Consider the following 23065-nt stretch of genomic DNA (forward strand, 5'->3'; position numbering starts at 1 on the left):
GCCACAGCAGTCAGAGAAGAAAAAGAAATAAAAGGAATCCAAATCGGAAAAGAAGAAGTAAAACTGTCACTGTTTGCAGATGACATGATACTAAATCTAGAGAATCCTAAAGATGCTACCAGAAAACTACTAGAGCTAATCAATGAATTTGGTAAAGTAGCAGGATACAAAATTAATGCACAGAAATCTCTTGCATTCCTATACACCAATGATGAAAAATCTGAAAGAGAAATTAAGGAAACACTCCCATTTACCGTTGCAACAAGAAGTATAAAATACCTAGGAATAGACCTACCAAAGGAGACAAAAGACCTGTATGCAGAAGACTGTAAGACACTGATGAAAGAAATTAAAGATGATGAAAACAGATGGAGAGATATACCATGTTCTTGGATTGGAAGAATCAACATTGTGAAAATGACTATACTACCCAAAGCAATATCTACAGATTCAATGCAATCTCTATCAAACTACCAATGGCATTTTTCACAGAACTAGAACAAAAAATTTCACAATTTATATGGAAACACAAAAGACCCCGAATAGCCAAAGCAATCTTGAGAAAGAAAAACAGAGCTGGAGGAATCAGGCTCCCAGACTTCAGGCTATACTACAAAGCTACAGTAATCAAGATAGTATGGTACTGGCACAAAAACAGAAATATCGATCAATGGAACAGGATAGAAAGCCCAGAGACAGACCCACACACATATGGTCACCTTATCTTTGACAAAGGAGGCAAGACTATACAATGGAGAAAAGACAGCCTCTTCAATAAGTGGTGCTGTGAAAACTGGACAGCTACATGTAAAAGAATGAAATTAGAAATCTCTGTAACACCATACACAAAAATAAACTCAAAATGGACTAAAGACCTAAATGTAAGTCCAGACACTATCAAACTCTTAGAGGAAAACATAGGCAGAACACTCTATGACATAAATCACAGCAAGATCCTTTTTGACCCACCTCCTAGAGAAATGGAAATAAAAACAAAAATAAACAAATGGTACCTAATGAAATGTAAAAGCTTTTGCACAGCAAAGGAAACCGTAAGCAAGACGAAAAGATAACCCTCAGAATGGGAGAAAATATTTGCAAACGAAGCAACTGACAAAGGAATAATCTCCAAAATTTACAAGCAACTCATGCAGCTCAATATCAAAAAACAAAAAACAAACAACCCAATCCAAAAATGGGCAGAAGACCCGAAATAGACATTTCTCCAAAGAAGATATACAGATTGCCAACAAACACATGAAAGGATGCTCAACAACACTAATCATTAGAGAAATGCATGTCAGAACTACAATGAGGTATCACCTCACACTGGTCAGAATGGCCATCATCAAAAAATCTATAAACAATAAATGCTGGAGAGGGTGTGCAGAAAAGGGAACCCTCTTGCACTGTTGGTGGGAATGTAAATTGATACAGCCACTATGGAGAACTGTATGGAGGTTCCTTAAAAAACTAAAAATAGAACTACCATATGACCCAGCAATCCCACTATTGGGCATATACCCTGAGAAAACCATAATTCAAAAAGAGTCATGTACCACAATGTTCATTGCATCACTATTTACAATAGCCAGGACATGGAAGCAACCTAACTGTCCATTGACAGATGATGGATAAAGAAGATGTGGCACATATATACAACGGAATATTACTCAGCCATAAAAAGAAACGAAATTGAGTTATTTGTAGTGAGGTGGATGGACCTAGAGTCTGTCATACAAAGTGAAGTAAGTCAGAAAGCGAAAAATAAATAACGTATGCTAACACATATATATGGAATCTTAAAAAAAAAAAAAAATGGTTCTGATGAACCTAGGGGCAGGACAAGAATAAAGTCGCAGCCATAGAGAATGGACTTGAGGAGACATGGAAGGGGAGGGGTAAGCTGGGACGAAGTGGGAGAGTGGCATGGACATATATACACTACCAAATGTAAAATAGATAGCTATTGGGAAGCAGCCGCATAGCACAGGGAGGTCAGCTTGGTGCTCTGTGACCACCTAGAGGGGTGGGATAGGGACGGTGGGAGGGAGACACAAGAGGGAGGGGATATGGGGATATATGTATACATATAGCTGATTCACTTTGTTATACAGCAGAAACTAACACAACATTGTAAAGCAATTATACACCAATAAAGATGTTAAAAAAAAAAAAAATAGTGCAGGGCTCCCTAAGACTAAGAATTGGCAAACTAGGCTGGTAGGCCCCTTGCCTGATTTTATAAATATAATTTTATTGGAACCATTAAAAAAAAAAAAAGCAATAGACCGACTGACAGATGGCCGGCTTCCCGGGACAGAAAGGCTAAATTGATTACCCACCCAGCACAGCATCTTACAGGAAAAGCATAGCACTTCCTAGAGGAATATGAGCATAACAGAGAGGTGTCATTGACTCTGAATTAAAATTTTAACCTGTCCCCTGAACAGCTACAGGATTTGGAAGCTGAATTAATGTTATCAGATGAGTTAGAAATCAAACCAGAGCTCCTGGTACAGTTTGTTCAGAATACGTCCATCCCACCGGGACAGGGGCTAGTAGAATCAGAAGCTAAAGACATTACTTGCTTGTCCCTCCTTCCAGTGACTGAGGCCTCAGAATGCAGTCGGCTAATGTTACCAGATAATACTCTAAATATACTAACTCCTCCAAGGAGGTTCCTTCCTGAGCTGTGTTGAGAAGCCTTCAGGTGAAGGTGGGTCCAGACAGAGAAGAGACGAGGGCTCAGATTGTACAGAAGCCTCCGGAGTCTTTGTCAACTCCAGTCTCTTAGCTTGTTGCAAGATCTACAGCCAAGTGACAGCACTTCTTTTATTCTTCTTAACCTAACAAGAGTCTGGGCTCTTCAGCCGAAAACTTAGTGTTTGTACAAGATGAGGCAAAGGATTCAGGGAATGATTTCCTCTCCAGTGAGAGCACAGACAGTAGCATTCCATGGATCCTCCGGGTTCGGGAGTTGGCCCATGACAGTTTGATTGCTGCTACTCGTGCACAACTGGCAAAGAATGCAAAAACCAGCAGCAATGGAGAAATGTCCACCTTGGTTCTAATGAGGGGCAACCTGAAGATTCTGGGCCCCTTCCTCAAATGGAGAAGAAGCTAAGTGTACAGTTGAAGGCTGTGACCAGACATTTGTGTGGCCAGCTCACTTTAAGTACCACCTCAAAACTGATCGAAACGACCGCTCCTTTATCTGCCCTGCAGCAGGTTGTGGGAAGAGCTTCTACGTACTGCAGAGGCTGAAGGTGCACATGAGGACCCACAATGGGGAGAAGCCCTTTATGTGTCCTGAGTCTAACTGTGGTAAGCAGTTCACTACAGCTGGAAACCTGAAGAACCACCTGCGAGTCCACACAGGAGAGAAACCTTTCCTTTGTGAAGCCCAAGGATGCGGCAGTTCCTTTGGTGAGTATTCTAGTCTTCCAAAACATTTGGTGTTTCACTCAGGAGAGAAGCCACATCAGCGGCAAGACCGTGGGAAGACCTTCTCTCGGAGTGGGAGCAGGAATGTGCACGCGAGAAAGCATCACTTGCAGATGGGAGCCGCTGGGAGTCAAGAGCCGGAACAAACTGATGAGCCACTAATGGGCAGTCGTTTGCTTGAAGAGGCTTCAGTAACCAGTAAAAACCTGGTGTCTATGAATTCTCAGCCAGCCTTGGTGGAGAGTCCTTGAAACTACCGAATACCGATTCTATCCTAGGAGTTGATGATTAGGGGCTCACTGAAGGATCCCCATGTCCTCTGTCTTCAGTGCCTGATGTGACACATCATTTGGTGACCATGCAGTCATGGAGGCAGCCATGTGAGGTTTCTGTCTCAACTGCCATAGATCCACAGGAGTCACTAAACCAAGGAGATCTAACTGACAGACAGACATGAGCATGGGTGCTGACTTCTCTGATCCCAGAGTGCATGTAGTGGGAACAGGACGCTTATGGCTCACAATCTGCCAGAACCAAAATGAATCCGTGAAGGACAAGACCCCACTTTTGCCTCTGTTCATCTTTCCTGGCCTAGATGATGAATGTAGGAGAGCTTCTCTTCGACTACCATCTAATTCAGTCAAGGAAGAAAGCAGTGAATGTTGGCTGGGTAACTGTACCTACCTCTCTTCCCACTGCACAATTTTGGTATAGACTTATCCCAAAAGTGAATTTGATTATGTGTTGGCTTAAGTTACTCAGTAAGACTGTTGAGGGGAGGTTTTCCTTTGAAGAGTTTTCATCGCAGACTGAGCTGTCTTTTCACATGGGTGAACTAAATCCTGCCACCAACCATAAAACTTCACCAAGAAGTTGAGCTTTCAAGATGCCTTGTTGCTTTGGAGAAGGGAGTGATGTCAGTTCTGTTGTGACATTCTCCCTTTAGCAACCTGAGTAAGAGACCCTCTGTCACTGGTCTGCAAAAACATTAACTACTTGAATCCCTGCTTGGTCCAGGCTGAGGTACTATCTTGTCCTATACACCTCTACTTGGCCACTATGCTTTCTTTGTTTATGGAACATACAGAAGCATGTTTAGAGGTTGTTTGATTTTGCTTTTTGGGTTTTTTTTAAAAATTAAAAATCACATGATTCAGAGGTTCAATTGTTTTTCCTTTAAAATAAAAAACAAAACAAAACAGCCAGTCCAAAAAAAGAAAAAGCAATATATACATCAAGTTGACTTTGTACTTGTGATTTGATCCTCACTAATATTTCCTGTGGCTATTACTTTCAGATTATGTACCTCATCCATTAAAGTTCTCAACTCATAAGAAGCAAATGCCTACCTTTTTAGAAGTTACATATCAGAGATGGTTTCTCAAAGAGGAGTTAACTTTTTTAAAAATTTTTTTCCAAAACACTAACTTTCCAAATGGACTCTCTTTCCCCACTAGCTGTCAAGGAACACATGGGGAGTCTTTCCAAGTTCACAACCAGCCCAGAATGTTTACTTGCCTAGAAATGAATATCCCAAGAATCACAACTAGACAGAGAAGACCTGCGGTCCTTCTTCCTGAAATGTCCTTGCCTAACCTCTGCTTGGATATCCCCTCTTCATCTTTCAGAGCCTTTGTGTTCTCGCATCTCCAATAGCCCCAGGTAGAATTAGCTGCTTTGTCTTCTGTTTCCGTAGCACTTGAGTTATGTCCCTGTTTCAGCACTTGCTATCTACTATTTGAATCTGTTTATATGGCTGTCTCCTCAACTAAATTGAGTTCCTCAAGGTTAGGGCCAGAGTGGTCAGTCCTCTGGGTGATGCAAGGATAATGTGGGTGTGGAATCACAAAACAGGAGCCAGGGAGAACAAAGTTTGATAGGGAGAGTGGGAGGCAGAGCCCAGAGTAACTCCTCAAGCCAACCTTCACTTGCAGTGACTTTTTCCTTTTAATGTGTTCAGTTTTAATGCAGAAGGTTAAAGGAGTAAGGTTCAAGGCCAAAATATTTACCAATTTTAGTAAGATAATTTTCTTGTACAAAAATCAAGGTAATCTAAGGTTTATCTCCAACTGTGCCTTTAACCCAGGCTGACTCATCACACATTGTGTAACCAGCACTAACGCTCAGTAAAATTGAAAGCTAGGTCCCATGCTTCCTCTTCTAGCAACTGTCTTCCACCCTTTCACTTTGCTTTTCCCGAATTCGTTCTTTGCTCCCACAACCTGCCCCACACCCATCTCAGTTTATCACACTTGGACTTCCTGACTTTTCTCCGCTGGGAATCACTGGGACTGAAGCCTGGTCCATTTTCAGGCTTCATAATGCATCTCTGAAACTCAAATCCCACATCTCAGTGATTTGGAGGAAAGCTGAAGAGGTGGCATTGCTCTTCTCCTGAGAAGAGTCGAGGCAGGTATGGGTGGCCTCACATGGAACACGGAGCCCCACCAGGAAGGCTCCATGAGTTTCTGGGTCTCATTGTGTGGTATTTATAATGCCCTCATCTGAGTGGACAGTCATCCCAGTGAGCTACTAGGTGGGATAACCCGTGTGTATCAGCCACCAAAGAGGATCCTAATAAGGAAAACAACTCTGCAGATATGAGACACTATAAGACTTAATTCTCTACTTTCTATTCTTCACTCAGATTAGGAAGAAACACCCCTTCATGATCCAAAAGAGGGTCCCCTCCTCAACCTTAATTAGGCTCCCTCTACTGGGTGGGGGCATGTGGAATGTCATGAATGACATCAAATGCAGAGGCCCAGTTTGGGAATTATTGTGAATGATTGGTATGGTCCTTCCCAGAGGTCTCTGCTCTCATCTGGTGAATCATTCGGGTTTTCGTACAGACAAGTAAATCTCTCTAGTTATTTTTTTCATTTTAAAATTACTTTTAATTGTGGTAAGAGACATACAACATAAAATTTACCGTCTTAACCATTTTTTTAGAAATTTAAGTAGAGTTGGGACTTCCCTGGTGGTGCAGTGGTTAGCAATCCACCTGCCAATGCAGGGGACACAGGTTCAAGCCCTGGTCCGGGAAGATCCCACATGCCACGGAGCAACTGAGCCCGTGTGCCACAACTACCGAGACTGCGCTCTAGAGCCCATGAGCCACAACCACTGAGCCCGCGTGCCACAACTACTGAAGCCCGCGTGTCTGGAGCCTGTGCTCCACAACAAGAGAGGCCAGCACAGTGAGAGGTCTGCACACCAGAACGAGGAGTGGGGCCCGCTCACTGCAACTAGAGAAAAGCCTGTGCGCAGCAGTGAAGACCCAACACAGCCAAAAATAAATTAATTAATAAATAAATTAATTTTTAAAATGTAAGGAGAGTTGATTTACAATGTTGTGTCAGTTTCTGGTGTATAACAAAGTGATTCAGTCATATATATATGTATGTATAAATATATATTCTTTTTCAGATTCTTTTCCATTATAGGTTATTACAAGATAGTGAATATAGCTCCCTGTGCTATGTAGTAGGACCTTGTTGTTTAACTATTTTATATAAAGTAATGTGTATCTATTAATCCCAAGCTCCTAATTTATCCCTCCCTACCCCTTTCCTCTTTGGTAACCATAAGTTTGCTTTCTATGTCTTTAACCATTTTTAAGTGTACAGTTCAGTGGTATTAAGTACATTTACATTGTCGTATAACCACCATCACCATCCATCTCCAGAACTCTTCATTTTGCAAAACTGAAACTCTGTACCCATTAAGCAATAATACCCCAAACTCCCTCTTTCCATTTCCTGGGAATCACCATTCTATTTTTTATCTCTTTGAAGTTGATTACCTTAGGTATCTCACATAAATTGAATCATGTAATATTTCACTCAATGTAATATCCTCGAGGTTCATCCATGTTGTAGCATGTGTCAGAATTTCCTTCCTTTTTAAGCCTGAATAATATTCCAGTGTTTGTTGTAGCATGGGTCAGAATTTCCTTCCTTTTTAAGCCTGAATAATATTCCAGTGTTTGTATACACCACAGTTTGTTTATCCATTTGTCTGTTGATGGACACTTAGATTGCTTCCACCCCTTGGCTATTGTGCATAATGCTATAAATATGGATGTACACGTCTCTCTTCAAGTCCCTGCTTTCAATTCTTTTGGGTATATACCCAGAAGTGGAATTGCTGGATAACATGATAATTCTATTTTTAATTTTTTGAGGACCTACCGTACTGTTTTCCATAACAGCTGTATCATTTTACATTCCCCAAAACAGTGTGAAAATGTTATAATATCTCCATATCCTTACCAACACTTGTTATTTCTCTTTGGTTTTTCTGCAGTAGCCACGCTAATGGATGTGAGGTTGTACAGTTATTTCAAGCAGAACGGGAATTAGATAAAAATTGTTTGAAGTACTGGAGCAGCAAACTCTATACTGAGCTTCCATAGTGATTCCCAGAACACCATAAACTGATCCACTAGGGAAGCTACTACATTCGTCACAATGACAAAAGAGGGAACCAAAATGTTGTTATTGGAACTACTGAGTTCAATGATAATCTACCATTACTGTCATGTCAGTTAACTATGAGTACAACAACAACGCCTAACAAACGACCACAAATCTTCATTAGCCTTACATCGAGAGGTATCTACATAGCTCATGAGCTTGTGGTTGGCTGATCTTGGCTGGGCTAGTGGCTGGGCAGCTCGAATGAGGGAGCTCTGCCCCGTATGTCTCCCATCTACCTTCTGGGCCCACTGGGCTTATGGAACAGGTTCATCTCATGGTGATGTCAGAAACGATATCAGATGTGTAAGAAAGAAAAGTGGCAGAACTTAAAAGACAGATCTTGACAGCAATGAAATGCAAAACAGTAAATATTAGTACAGCACCTGTTACGGTTAAAGGGTCCAGTAGGACCAATGTTTAAACATAATTTTCTTATTTTAAAACGTTTAATTGTGAAATGCATACGACACCTGCCTTTTATCTTTTATTGTTTAATTTTTAAATTCATCTTTAGTGGAGTATAATTGCTTTACAATGTTGAGTTAGTTTCTGCTGTACAGCAAAGTGAATCCACTATATGTATACATATATTCCCATATCCCCTCCCTCTGGAGCCTCCCTTCCACCCTCCCTATCCCAACATTCTAGGTCTTCACAAAGCACCGAGCTGATCTCCCCGTGCTTTGCAGCAGCTTCCCACTAGCTAGCTATTTTACATTTGGTAGTGTATATAGGTCAATGCTACTCTCTCACTTCGTGCCAGCTTACCCTTCCCCCTCCCTGTGTCCTCAAGTCCGTTCTCTATGTCTGTGTCTTTATTCCTGCCCTGCCACTAGGTCCATCAGTACCATTTTTCTAGATTCCATATATATGAATTAGCATATGGCATTTGTTTTTCTCTTTCGAACTTACTTCACTCTGTATGACAGACTCTAGGTCCATCCACCTCACTGTAAATAACTCAGTTTCGTTCCTTTTTATGGCTGAGTAAGACACCTGCCTTTTAAAGAAATATTTTCTGGTACCGAGACTTCCCTGGTGGTCCAGTGGTAAACAATCGACCTTCCAATACAGGGGACGTGGGTTCGATTCTTGGTCAGGGAACTAAGATCTCCCATGCCACAGGGCAGCTAAGCCCATGCACCACAACTACTGAGCTTGCACGCCTCAACAACAGAGCCCGCGTGCCCTGGAACCTGCGTGCCACAACTAGAGAGAGAAAACCCACATGCCACAACTAGAGAGAAGCCCGAGCGCCACAACGAAAGATCCGGCGTGCCTCAACAAATATCCTGCTTGCTGCAACCAAGACCCAACGCAGCCAAAAAAAATAAAATAAATAAATAAAATAGATAAATAAATATTTTTAAAAATTATTTAAAAAAGAAATGTTTTCTGATACTAATTTTACGTTATATTATTGAAGCATTCAATAGAAAGCTAAATTATTAATAAATTAATTCATCAAGATTAGGTTTCAGAAAATTTGCCCTATGACCTTTTCATAGAAGTATGATTCTGTAAAAGAGACAAAGAAACAGGTTTAGAAACCTAGAATGAGTCTTGTTTCTAATAATAACTACTGATTGTTTCTTCTTTTTTCTTTTTTTAAATTTATTTTTAAATTGAAGTATAGTTGAATTATAATGTTGTATTAATTACTGCTTTACAGCAAAGTGACTCAGTTATACGTGTATATATATACACACACATTCTTTTTCATATTCTTTTCCATTATGATTTATCACAGGATATTGAATAGGGTTCCCTGTGCTATACAGTAGGACCTTGTTGTTTATCCATTCTATACATACCAGTTTGCATCTGCTAATCCCAAACTCCCAATCTAACCCTCTCCCACCCTACTGATTGTTTCTGATAACATAAAAGACAACACTCTATATCTTAATTTGAATATTTGACCATTTTACAATAGCAGCCAAATATACATAACATATAAATGATTATTGGTATCATTAATATGATCTAATACTTGGAGTGGGGAGAAACTCTTATGCTTTCTTATATGGGCTACGTGATCTTTAATACCAGCTCAAATTATATAGTTGAAGATAGTAAAAAACACATGACTATCTCTAATCATAAAGTTCATTAAAATATATGTTGCCCTTTGACAACAAATGGATTTGTGTAATCAGCTAAAACTCACTATAGTACACACAAATACTGTGTCCAGAAAATATTCTTTGTTTTAAAAGAAACAACTTCCAGATATTGGTGAAGTTGACCAATGTCTTTTAAAACTTTGTAACTGGGACTTTCCTCTGACAGCACATTTCATGTTTCCATCCAAGTCACTTCTTGGTTATATTTTACATTGAAACCAAAAAGCATTTCAACCTGTTTTAGAATGCAGCCGTTGATCAACACAGGAGTGATGTTCATCTTAGTAGCAAGATGCTTCTGGGCAGGGAGTGAATGACTGCAAAATACCTCATAGCAAGACAAACCAACACACAAAAACTGTGTTGTGTCTGGTCATTAAGGTCCATTAAGTGGTCTGAGTGAGTTTCAAAAATTTATCTTCAGGAAATGACAAATAAGATAGTTTCCAGAGAGCCCTTTTTTACTGTATTCTCTTCCTGGTCTGATTTTGCAGAAACCTGGTGGCATGACCTTCAGGGCATGGAGGAAACATGCTGCTTATAAATCTAGTTTTTAATACATTTTAATGTAATGATCATTGATTCTTTGTTTTGAATGATATACTTACGTTATTTTAAAGCAAGCATCAGGGAACACCAACATTATTAGGTAACTATAGAATAAAGGTGATAAAATTCCTACTACAGTTAGCTTAAAAACAATTTCACCCAAACCTTTAAGACATCTTGATAAATTCTCGGTTAGTTAAAACAAGGAGAGCAGTCAACAAGGTATTCTAGAGTCTAATCTCTCTTATCTACAAATTTTGCTCATGTTGTTCATCCTAGACAGAATTCCATATAACTGTCTCTTTGCCCTATCACAAGCTAAATATTTTTAAAGGCAGCTCAACATCTGAAGAAGTGTGTGTGTGTGTGTGTGTGTGTGTGTGTGTGTGTGTGTACAGGGATGTCCTAGTTAGGACTCAAAAACTCAGATATCCAAATAAGCTAACCCCAATGCAGATACACAAAGCATATAAAAGAATCTCATAAAATATGGTGGTAGGAATATACCAAGCCTGTGTAAAACTGGAACTGGGGAATGGAAAGTTATCTGGAACCAAGGCTACACTCTCTACTTCCCAGGAGCCATGTGACCTACCACTTGGTCCTCTCTCTCTTAACTAGATTCTTCTACTTATCGGAACATGGGCATCAGACATGACTTCATAGCTTGGCTTCTCAGCTCCAGTGACAACCACCAGCTAGAATGTTCCTTTATGTTTCTTAGTTCCAATTACTAAGAAAGGGACTGTGATTAGATCAACATTGTGCCCTGTGATGGGCCCTCTTTGGGTTCTCTGGAATTATCAGTTAGATCAAAAAAGACATCACAAATATGGTTCCATAGCCATAATGGACAGGACAAGCAAAAACAGATATGTGTAGTATGACATCTGTATGCATGTATAATTATTACTTGTATGGCACATTACATACAGCTTCACAATATTACATTTTAAAATTTACTCTTTGTCTTAGTCAAAATTCAACCAGAGAATAGAAGACATAGTTACATGTTAACGACAGAGGGACTTTAATACAGGAAACTGATAATACAGGTGATGGAAAAGGTGAAAGGGAAACGGAAGACAGTTGAGGCAACTCAGAGATGAGTAAAAGCAGAGAGCTGTTGGGCTTGAGAGACAAAAGGAGGAGGAGGTGGCATTACGGGAACCCAGGGCCATACTTCCCCAGCAAAAGCTAGAAGCACAGTCCGCTTAAATGCAGGGAGCTGAGGTCATGAAAGAGGCTGGAGATGCTGCTGAGGCAGAGAGAAGAAGAGAAATACTCTGGCTTTTCCCTTCATCCCACTTTTCAGTCTCTTCCTGTAACTGCCATTCACCTGATGCTCCTGACATGGGAACCTGGTGTCTTAGCTCAGGCTGCCATAACAAAATACCATAGATTGGGTGACTTAAAGAACAGACATGTATTTCTCACAGTTTTTAAGGCTGGAAAGCCCCAAATCAAGGTGCCAGCGTGATCATTTTTTGGTGAGTATTCTCTCCCTGGCTCGTAGAATGCTGCCTTCTTTGTGTTCTCACATGGTCACTGGGAGCAGGCAGGTAGAGATTACTCTCTCCCCTTCTCATAAGGCCACAGTCCTATTGGATTAGGGCCCCACTCTTATGACCTCACTTAACCTTAATTACCTCCTGAAGACCCTATCTCCCGATACAGTCATATTCAATATATGCCTCAATATATCAATTTGACAGGACACAGTTTAATCCACAGCACCCAGAACATGCAGCCGCTTGTCACCCCCACTCAACTGTGATACAGAAAGGGCAAGAAATAGATCTGAGGACAATGGGACAAGTACTTCACAATACGGCAAGGTAAATATTATCACTCTTACTTTACAAATTAAGAAGCAGGGGCAAATTAAGTAAACTTGTTCAAGCTAGTAAATGACAGCACCAGATTCTAATCCAAGTCTTCTAACTCCAAATCCAGTTGACGATAACTTCCACTGAGTCTTCACAACATATTTCATCTACCCTGAGCTCACCGTCCTCTGAGTTTCCATACCAGTTTTATTCTTTATCTTGAAATTCATCAATGAGTACTATCTCATTTTCTTTCCATCATTCTTGTGAGGAATATCTCATTATTACACATCTCTCCAAATGAACCGAAAGTACCTTAAGATCTGGGATCAAACAGCGCCATCCTGTTGTCTAGTTGCTGAATAACTACTTTGATTAATTAATTTTCTCCCACAATATTTGCTACAGTATTATTGAGGAGGGTTCTATTATTTCATGTTAATAAAATCCTTCATCTATTTTCCAAAATGCCATAGTTCTCTAGTCACCAAGAAAAATTTTCTGTGACTCAAAGGGATCATCTATATAAATATTGTTTATTATTTTAGATGTAATTCCATAGAATGGCCTATTGGTATGAATCAGGATCTTTAAACACTTTCCAGTTTCCCTCTTAACTGAGTTATCTGTCAAGGTTTTCTTTTATCTTCTTCATTATTCATCCTCTTTTGTCATAACTGTTCTGCAAATATCCGGCTTGGTCACTATTGATCAGCAACATGTCATGCCATCCTTTGCATATAAAATTTATAGAAAAATCAGAAATTTCTTTGCAAAAGCTCCTGAGGGAAAAATGATAAAGATTTCTTTCCTCATTACCCTCTATGTTATGAAATATGCCATGTATTTTGCAATCAGTCAGAATATTATAAGCATAATGAGATATGAAAGAAGACCAACGTTTAGAGTACTTGTATTAAAATATCAAAATCACACTACCTTTTACTTTACCCTATCTCAGCTGCCTGTTCCTGGACCCCTTCATAACTAGTACATCTTTTCTTCAAGTGTCTAACTCCTGATCATCAGCAATTATTCTTCCTCATTACTTCCTCTGACACCACTGCATAAACTCCAGCCCTTGGAGACCTCCAGTGAAATGACCCCCCTCTTCCTCGCAATCTACTACTCCACTCCCTCCTACTTTTACTGCCCTCTTTGCCCAAAAGGTCCTTTTCTGTATCTTTATTCAAGCTGCTGAACATTCTTGGAGAAAACAATGTAATCAGGCTAAACGATCTGTGGTTTTTGTCTTTTTCGGGGAGGGGAGGGTGGAGGGTTTTTGTCTTTTGTTTCTGTTCTTGTTTTCAGGGGGATGAGGGCTTCAGGTTCTAAGTTTTAGGGAAGGTTGATGGTTTCCGTCAGACCCAAACTACACTTAATTTTTTTTTTAAGATTCCTTTGATGTGGACCATTTTTTAAAGTCTTTATTGAATTTGCTACCATATTGCTTCTGTTTTATGTTTTTGGGTTTTTGGCCACGAGGCACATGGGATCTTAACTCCCCGACCAGGGATTGAACATGAACCCCCTGCATTGGAAGGCGAAGTCTTAACCACTGGACCGCCAGGGAAGTCCCCTTAATTTTTAAATTTTATGCACTTGTAATCTAAAATTTCAAGTTATACAAAAGGGTATAGAGAGCAAAATAAGTCTCCCTCCAACCCCTGACCCTTTGTTCCCCCAGGTCTCCTCCCCAGGAGCAACGAGCGTTTTCATTTTTTTCATCTCCTTCGCGGAATCATATTAAAATAGGCAGGATAGGCTGGGTTGTGCTGTGGTAACAAATTTAACCCAAAATCTCAGTGGCTAGACAGAACAAAGGTTTTCGTTTCTCCATCAAACTACATGTTTAAGCTGTATCACCTTGTGACACTGCCATCTCGGCATGTGGCTTCCACGGAAGAGAGAGCTGGCACGTTACACAGAGGCTTCTCTCTCCTACTTGGACTCACACTGACCAGAGTTAATCACATGGTTCACTTAACTGGAAAGAGCAATCTTCTGTGTACCCAGGAAGCAGAGGAGAACCGGCTAGCGGTAAATACTAATAAATCTGTATCGCATATGTACTTACACACGTATTTTACACAAATGGGAGCATACTAGGCACACTTTTCTCCACTTTGTTTTTTCCACATATGGTGTGTGTGATACTTCTCTATGTGTGGTCATACTATAATTTCTTTATCTAGTATTTAATTAATAGATATTTAGGTTCTCATCTTTTATCACTACAAATAGTAGCTGTAATAAATATCCTTGAAAGAGTAATATTAATAATAACTGACATACATTGAGACCTTACTATGTGCAAGGCACTGTTCAAAGCCTACTGTATGTTTTAACTCAGTTCACACTCTTAGCAATCCTATGTGAGACATGACATAATTTACAGGTGTCTCACTTACAGTGGCAGAGCCTGGCCTCCAACCCAGGTAGTGAGGCCCAAAGCCTATCAAATTCACATAGATATTTGCACCTCTAAACACAAATTTCTCTAGTACAAACTCCTGTAAGTGAAATTTGTGGATCATAGAGTGTTTACATTTCAAATTCTTCCAGATATTTTCAGAAGTACTAGATACCCTTCAATTTCACTCTATTCCTAGGGAAGCCATGCTGGCTTCTACAACACCTTTTCTTGGCACTCTCAGTGCTCACACGTGGGAAACCCAGAAGCGCAGGGAAATTTAATACCCATGGCACCAACCTTGACCAGTGGGAGCCAATTGATAAGTTCTTCTCTGTTATTGCCTTAGGCAGAAACTTCTGGGCTGAACCTCCTAAGGCTCCTGAGATCTCGCGCATTGAGCAGCAGACTTCTAAAGCAGCAAACAACCATGTAGCACATCTTTGCACTGGCTTTTCTTCCTTCTTTTTCACTCTCCTGTGCCTCACTCTTGCTCCCTGACATCACTTCCCAAATAGAGCATCTGCAACAAAGCATTTGTCTTGACCCTGCTTTCTCTTTAAAAGTAGTAAATGCAGGGGTGCGCCACCCCCAGATCTCGCCTTCAGCCCCTTCTGTCGCTGGGACTGTTGCCTGCTGACGGTTCACAGCTGAGTACCTTTCAGGTGTGGCCCTGGCCAAAAGGGGTTGCTTCCCCCAAGCTGACAGCCCATCCCCACAGCCCAACCCAATGACTGGTAGAGTTGGGGGTAAAGTAGCCTTGCCTCAGTTTGGGACCTCTTCAAAAGGCAAGCTCAGCTCCAGAGATCTCCATGGAACCCCCAAACCCTCTGTTGCAACTGTGTCACAGCTCAGCCTCTCCCTCTGCTCACTCCTGCTTTCCTCACTCCCTTACAGGTGTTGCCGTTGAGAACACTCCTCAGTATACCTCCTGCATGTAAATATCCACCCCAGAGTACGTTTCCTAGGAAACATGATCTAAGATACTAAACCAAGACAATCGGTACCAGTAGTAGACCTAGAAAACAGGCCCTTGGGATGGGACTTGGGAACTGCATCACTCACAGCAATAAGACCCCATTGCAATTCCTGAGACTCTCAGTTGCCAGAGGTTGAGATGAAGTGCAGGTGGAAGGCGAAGTGCTGGGACGTGCAAAAGCGGTGGTACTTAGTAGTGGTCATGTTAATGATAACGATTGTCAAGGTGGCCCCAAATATTTTTGATTTGAAAGGTTTTGTAAAGACTAAACAAGTGGATTGCGCAGGGATATAATGACCTTTAGTCTTCAGCGGTCCCCAACTTTTTGGCACGAGGGACTGATTTCGTGGAAGACAATTTTTCCACGGATGGGGGCGGGGTGGGGTGGATGATTCAGGTGGTAACGCGAGTGATGGGGAGCGGCAGATGAAGCTTTGCTTGCTCTCCCGCCGCTCACCTCCTGCTGTGCAACCTGGTTCCTAAAAGGCCCCAGGGGTCGGGGATCTGGGCTTTAGACATATCCTGGATTCCTTAAATATTGATGGAGGCACCAGTCACTACATTTTTCTCTGGATTAGGTATTACTTCTGATTCAGTCTTGGCTGAGGACTGGAAGGACAGTTTCAGAGGTTTACAGAATGACTGGTCTATCAGCACAACATTACCTTTAATGAGGGGACCCATTTTGTGGCAAAAGTGGTGTGTCAGTGGGTACATGAGCACGAGACACACTTGCTTTGTTACATACTTCTTTAGCGCGATGTGTCTAGCTTATTAGATGGTTAAATGACCTTCAATAGGTTCGGGCAATTCTCCATTTCAAGGACAATGTTCTGAGAAGGTGGGAGATAGCACAGTCCCAAAAATGTGGGGAAAGCTTTGAATCAGTGACCTATACATGGCGCTAATTCCCAATGGTTGGCATACATAGATCCAGAAAACAAGAGGTAGAAGGGAGATTAGTCTCTCTCATCATCATTACCAGTGACATATTTTCAGATTTTGTGCTTCTCTTTTCTGAAATTTTGGGTTTTGTCAGATTAACTTCTCATTCTCAAGGGAACACTTGTACTAGAGAATGAAATAAGAATTTCACTGAACTTGCAACTATGAATACCATCTGGTCTCTTTGGACTCCTTGTGTCAGTGGACCAGCAAAGGCAGAGGTTACTCTACTGTTAGAGAAAAATAGACTCTGATTACCATGAGAAGCTAGGCAGGATTTTTGTAACTCAAAGGATTCATGGGGGCATCTCTTGGTGCTTCCATGCCTACTTAAGTTGTGAATAGGTAACTGCAGCAGCCGTAGTCCACCATGGCCTGATCGCTGCTCAGACCCCTCAGAGTCACCTTCATCCCCCAACACAGTCAAGGAACCTGGACTAGCTGAAGATATACAAATGGCAAGCAAATGCATTAAACAGCATTAATCATTAGGGAGATTCAAATCAAAGCTACGACGAAATACCACTCACTTCCCTTAGGATGGCTATTATTTAAAAATGGAAAATAACAAGTGTTGGGGAGGATGTAGAGAAATTGAACCCTGTGCATTGCTGGTGGGAATGCACAATGGTGCAGCCACTGTGTAAAATAGTATGGTGGTTCCTCAAAAAATTAAACATAGAACTACCATATGATCCAGCAATTCCATTCCCATGTATATAAACAAGAAAATTGAAAGCAAGGACTCAGATACTTGTGCATCAATGTTCATAGCATTATTCTTAATAGCTAGAAGGTGGAAACAACCCAAGTGTTCATCAACATATGAATGGATAAACAAAATTGTGTGTGTGTGTGTATCTGTGTATATATAATGGAATATTAGTCAGCCTTAATAAGGAATGAAGTTCTGATACCTGTTTTAATATAGAAAGCGTTATGCTAAGTGAAATAAGCCAGACACAAAAGGGCAAATATTGTATGATTCCACTTATATGAGGTACTTAGAACAGGCAAGGTCATAGAGACCAGAAGTATAATAGAGGTTACCAGGGGCTAAGGGAAGAGGGACATGGAAAGTTATTTTAGTGGATATAAAGTTTCTGTTTGGGATGATAAAATAGTTCTGGAGGGCTTCCCTGGTGGGGCAGTGTTTAAGAATCCGCCTGCCAATGCAGTGGACATGGGTTCGAGCCCTGGTCGGGGAAGATCCCACATGCTGCAGAGCAACAAAGCCCGCGAGCCACAACTACTGAGCCCACATGCCACAACTACTTAGCCCATATGCCACAACTACTGAAGCCCATGCGCCTAGAGCCCACGCTCCGCAACAAGAGAAGCCACCACAACGAGAAGCCCACACAACACACGAAGAGTAACCCCCACTCACCGCAACTAGAGAAAGCCCCCACGCAACAATGAAGACCCAACACAGCCAAAAATAAATAAATAAAATAAATAAATAAATAAACAAATAGTTCTGGAAATGGATAGTATTGATGGTTGTGCAATACTGTGAATATACTTAATGCCACTGAATTGTCACTACAAAACAGTTAAAATAGTGACTTTTATGTTATGTATCTTTTACCACAATGAAAAATTCAAAAAAGGTTAAAAATAGTACATCTAGATAAAAATTCCATGATACTGATGCTTTACCTACTTGTTATCAAAGATACAATTAGATAGAAAATCAGACAAAGCAAAGACAATTTACTGGAGTTTTCCATTTTTGTTCCATTTGTGAATGGCATAGCCTTCTGGAATACCAGTTAGAATGTGGATAAAAAGATTCCCACTTACTTTGCTTTATCTCTACATGTGAACACACTACATACTATAAGAATAAGTCATTGTACAATTAAGTTGAAAGTGATAGCAAAATTATTCACTGAACCAGTATGTATTTCATTACCCACTAATCCAGCTATGGAAATTATACATGCCAGATAAATATGAATTTTACCAGTTTTGCACCTTTTAGGGCATAGGCAGTCTTTCAAAAAATTTCCATGAGTAGTTAGTTCCCTCCTGTATTCGTATGGAGTAGAGTAAGTTCTTCGTCTAAGTGCATCAACGTATTCCTTGGGAATCCCCTCAGAGGTTGACAAAAATGATAAGTTTGCTGTTGATGCAAGATCTGTTATTTTTCTTTTGTGTAATTTCACAAGAAATTTCAAAGATAAAACTCTGCCATATAACCTGCAATAGTAGAAAATATGCAAATGCACTCATAAACTGGTGCAGAGGATGTGTAACTAGATAAAGTGGAAGAACTGATAAAGAGTATAACAAAACAGCCATACGTTTTTGTTTTTATTACTTAACTGAAATATTCACAGTGACACAAACATTGCTTTTGCAATACATGAAGGTAATTGCTTCTATATTTAGAATTAGCCATCTAGGGTATGGAATATTGATTATTATTTCCCCTGAGATCATATAAACCATTTTAATATGTTAATGTGGTTAATATTTCACAAAGATAATACTTATTTCTTTCACAATTATAACTCAGATAAATCACTCTTTTTAGCATCTTGCTTTGTCATCTTATTCTGCTCAATTTTACCTTAAAATTACTGTCATCCTTTGTTCTTTTTCTGTGATAATTCTATCTTTTCTTTTGATTTTACTTATTTACTATTCATTGCATTAACCATTTTTTTGATTAACCAACTACCAGCAACTAATGTGTCAGCAGAGTGTTCACTCTTAGATTACAGTGTAGAAGGGCTCTGTCTTAATGACACCTTAGTATTCCTAAAATGTGTCATGAAAAGCTGAAAAATTTTAATAGTACAAAATATATCATTTGCTATATAAACACATAAAAGTGTGGTGAAGTACAGAATAGCAGTGCCTAATATCTTAATGTGTTGCACTTACAGTAATGTTGGCATAAGCTGATATGATTTATAAAATAAATGACTATTTCTTGCCTTTGTATTTTTTAACTTTTTATTTTAAAAATAGAATGGGGCTTCCCTGGTGGCACAGTGGTTGAGAATCTGCCTGCCAATGCACGGGACACGCGTTCGAGCCCTGGGCTGGGAAGATCCCACATGCCGCGGAGCGACTAGTCCCGTGAGCCACAATTGCTGAGCCTGCACGTCTGGAGCTTGTGCTCCGCAACGAAAGGCCGCGATAGTGAGAGGTCCGCGCACCACGATGAAGAGTGGCCCCCGCTCGCCGCAACTAGAGAAAGCCCTCACACAGAAACGAAGACCCAACACAGCCAAAAATATAAATAAATAAATAAATAATTTTTTAAAAAAATAGAATGAATTGTTTTCTTGTTCAGATGTGAGGTTTTTGTTATTATTGTTTTAATAAAAGTTGGGGGAAGGGAATACAAATATAACACTTTGCTTTTCAGACTTTCCAGGAATTAGGAAGGAACAAGAGAATCTTTAAAAAATATATTTTACAACTTTATTGAGGTATAATTAACATATAATAAACAGCACATATTTAAAGTGCTGTTTATTGATGAATTTATTGATGAATTTTGACGTATAACTACACCCATGAAATCAACCCCCAAAGTTCCTCATCCCCCTTTGTAATCTAATCCTCTCTATTCTTCATCCCTATCCCCAAGCAACCCTGATCTGCTTTTATCACTGTAAACTAGTTTTTTATTTTCTAGAATTTTATACAAATGAAATGCTACAGTAAGCACTCTTCTTGTTTGGCTTCTTTCACTCAGTATAATTACTTCGAGACTCATCCATGTTGTCGCATGTATCAGTAGTTTGTTCCTTTCTATTGCTGAGTAGGATTCCATTGTATGGATAGAAAACAACTTGTTTATTGATAGAATTCTGGATTGTTTACAGTTTGGGGCTATTACAAATAAAATTATCATGAATATATACATATAAATATTTATATGGAAATACGTTTTCATCTCTCTTGGGAGTAGAATGGATGCATCATATGGTAGGTATAAATTTAACTTTTTAAGAATCTACCAGCAGTTTCCAAAGTGATTGTACCATTTTACATCCCCACCATCAGTGTATCAGGATTCCTATTCCTCCAACTCCTCACCGAGAGTTAGTATGTTCAGTCTTTTTAATTTTAGATATTCTAGTGGGCATAACTTTTACAAGGACAAACTTGTGAGTGGCAGAGCTAGGATTTGAACCCAGGTAGCCTGGATCTGGGAGCCAAGTTCTTATCTAGTACGTATTATACTGCCTCTCTCCATAGTTGCTAGCTTGCGTATGCAACAACTTTATATAACATTATTTCTGTGGGAAGATGCATTCTGATCTCCAGTCTTTTTTGCAAATTTCTATTAGAATACAGCCTGTTCATAGATTGGTAACTACCCACAGATTAATACACTTCCATCTGGACTATGGAATTTCAGAGCATATATGCTCAAGGCCTTACCAATAATAGAATGGCAACTTTATTAGAAATATGTTTTAATAACAAAATATTTAATAAGTACACATGAGTTAAAGCTCATCAGTGATGCTCATATCCAGCCACTTATATACAATGTGAGTGTTTTTCTTCTCACTTGATTATTTTGAGAGAGGAAGCAATCAATGAAAGTGAAAAAGGAGGAGACAATATAAGTTCATTTTAGAAAGATGTAGAGCTGTCCTGTTATTTGTGAACTCACTTGAAGCATGTGACAAATTATGCCACTTCTGTCATTGCCTACTTCTTATTATCTTTCCTCAGAAACTGACTGAGCATCTGTTAAGACTCTTGGTTACGAATAACAGGAGCCCAACCTAAACCAAATAGGAAATTTACCAGCTCATGTAACTTGGAAGTTTAAAGGGTGAACTTCAGGCATGGCTGAATCTAAGAACTCGAGATGATGTCGTTATAATTCTGCTTTCCCTCGTCATTCAGTTATACTTTCTCCTGTGCTGACTTAGGTTCTCTCGAAGAAGTGTCAAAGTTGGCCACCGGTAACCCCAGGAGACAGATCATACCACAGGTCAAGGGCTCCAACAGAAGTCCCAAATAACACTCTCAGATGTCAAGATTGGCCCATGTTAGGTCAAGTAGCCATCCCTACTCCAACAACTCAGCATAGGGAGATGGAATGGTACGCTCCGATTCAGCCCCTGGTTGAACCCTGTATGGAACAAAATCAGGGTGATGCTACCAAAGGAAGGAGAAAAAAATTTCTTTTTTCCCATTACTCCATTTTTTCTCTTCCTTCACTTTCCTTTCTGGGAAAGGACTTGAACCCTCTTTGAACTTTTTCAAGAGACTCACTCTTAACTTGATAGTAATAAACAAAAAAGCAAGTTCTCTATTGTTATGGTTGAATTGTATTCCCCCATAATTTATATGTTGAAATCCTAACCTCCAGTACCTTAGAATGTAACAGTTGGAGACAGAGTCTTTACAGAGGTAATCAAGTTAAAACGAGGTATTATGGTGGAACCTAATCCACTCTAACCGGTGTCCTTATAAAAAAGGAGAAATTTGGAGATGCACACATATTGGGTTGGCCAAAAAGTTCATTCGGGTTTTTCCATAAGATGTTACGGGACAACCTGAACGAACTTTTTGGCCAACCCAATACATGGAGAAGGCAATGTATACATGGGGGAGGGAGACAGGTGGAGGTAAATTATTGGTAGTTATTGGCTTGGGTGAGTATTAGTCATATCTTTTGGGGGGATGGGAAGTAAAATTTTTAAAAATAAAATAAAAAGTTAAAGAAGGATTGTTCATGGATCAGTGATGGCAATGTATTATGGTTAATTCAATTCTGTTTACCTGTGATCCAAATAAAACATAGAATGCAGATAGAAATCAATAAAAGAATAGGGTCAATTACTTCCAAACTACAAGAATAAAAAAAAAAAGAAAGTAAAAGTTAAGAGGGAAAAGGGAAAAGCACCCCCAAATATCTATTACTTTTTTTTAGGTTTGTTGTTTTTTTTTTTTTTTTGTATACTCCTTTTTTCATTGCAGACCAGAGAAAATTTCTTCATGCCCCAATTACTAGAAACCAGTGACCTAGACTGAGCCCCCCAGAAACCCAAAAGGGTTAGAATCTCATCATTCAACTTCATATACTGTCTTTGGAACTGGGGCAAAGGGTTTGTATTTGTCTTGACTGACTGCATGTTCTTGAAAATGAAAATTCCAGTGACCGTTAGCATTAATGCTATTGCACCTGAGAAACACATGGCTTAAGATGCATGTTAGCAGAAACCAGTCTGAAGATGTCACTCAACAAAAACATTTCCAGAAGCTTAGCACTTAATTGGCCTTATTAGCACCATCTGCTCATCAGTCTT

At 39.8% G+C, this 23065-nt stretch overlaps 1 pseudogene; it reads left to right on the forward strand.

The window, feature by feature from the left end:
• Positions 1-2477: 2477 nt before the first annotated feature.
• On the forward strand, positions 2478-3904 carry LOC137756116 (zinc finger protein 410 pseudogene; annotated as a pseudogene).
• The last annotated feature ends 19161 nt before the right edge of the window (positions 3905-23065 follow it).

This window comes from Eschrichtius robustus, chromosome 2, assembly GCF_028021215.1.
Source record: "Eschrichtius robustus isolate mEscRob2 chromosome 2, mEscRob2.pri, whole genome shotgun sequence".
NCBI classification, from domain to species: Eukaryota; Metazoa; Chordata; class Mammalia; order Artiodactyla; family Eschrichtiidae; genus Eschrichtius; species Eschrichtius robustus.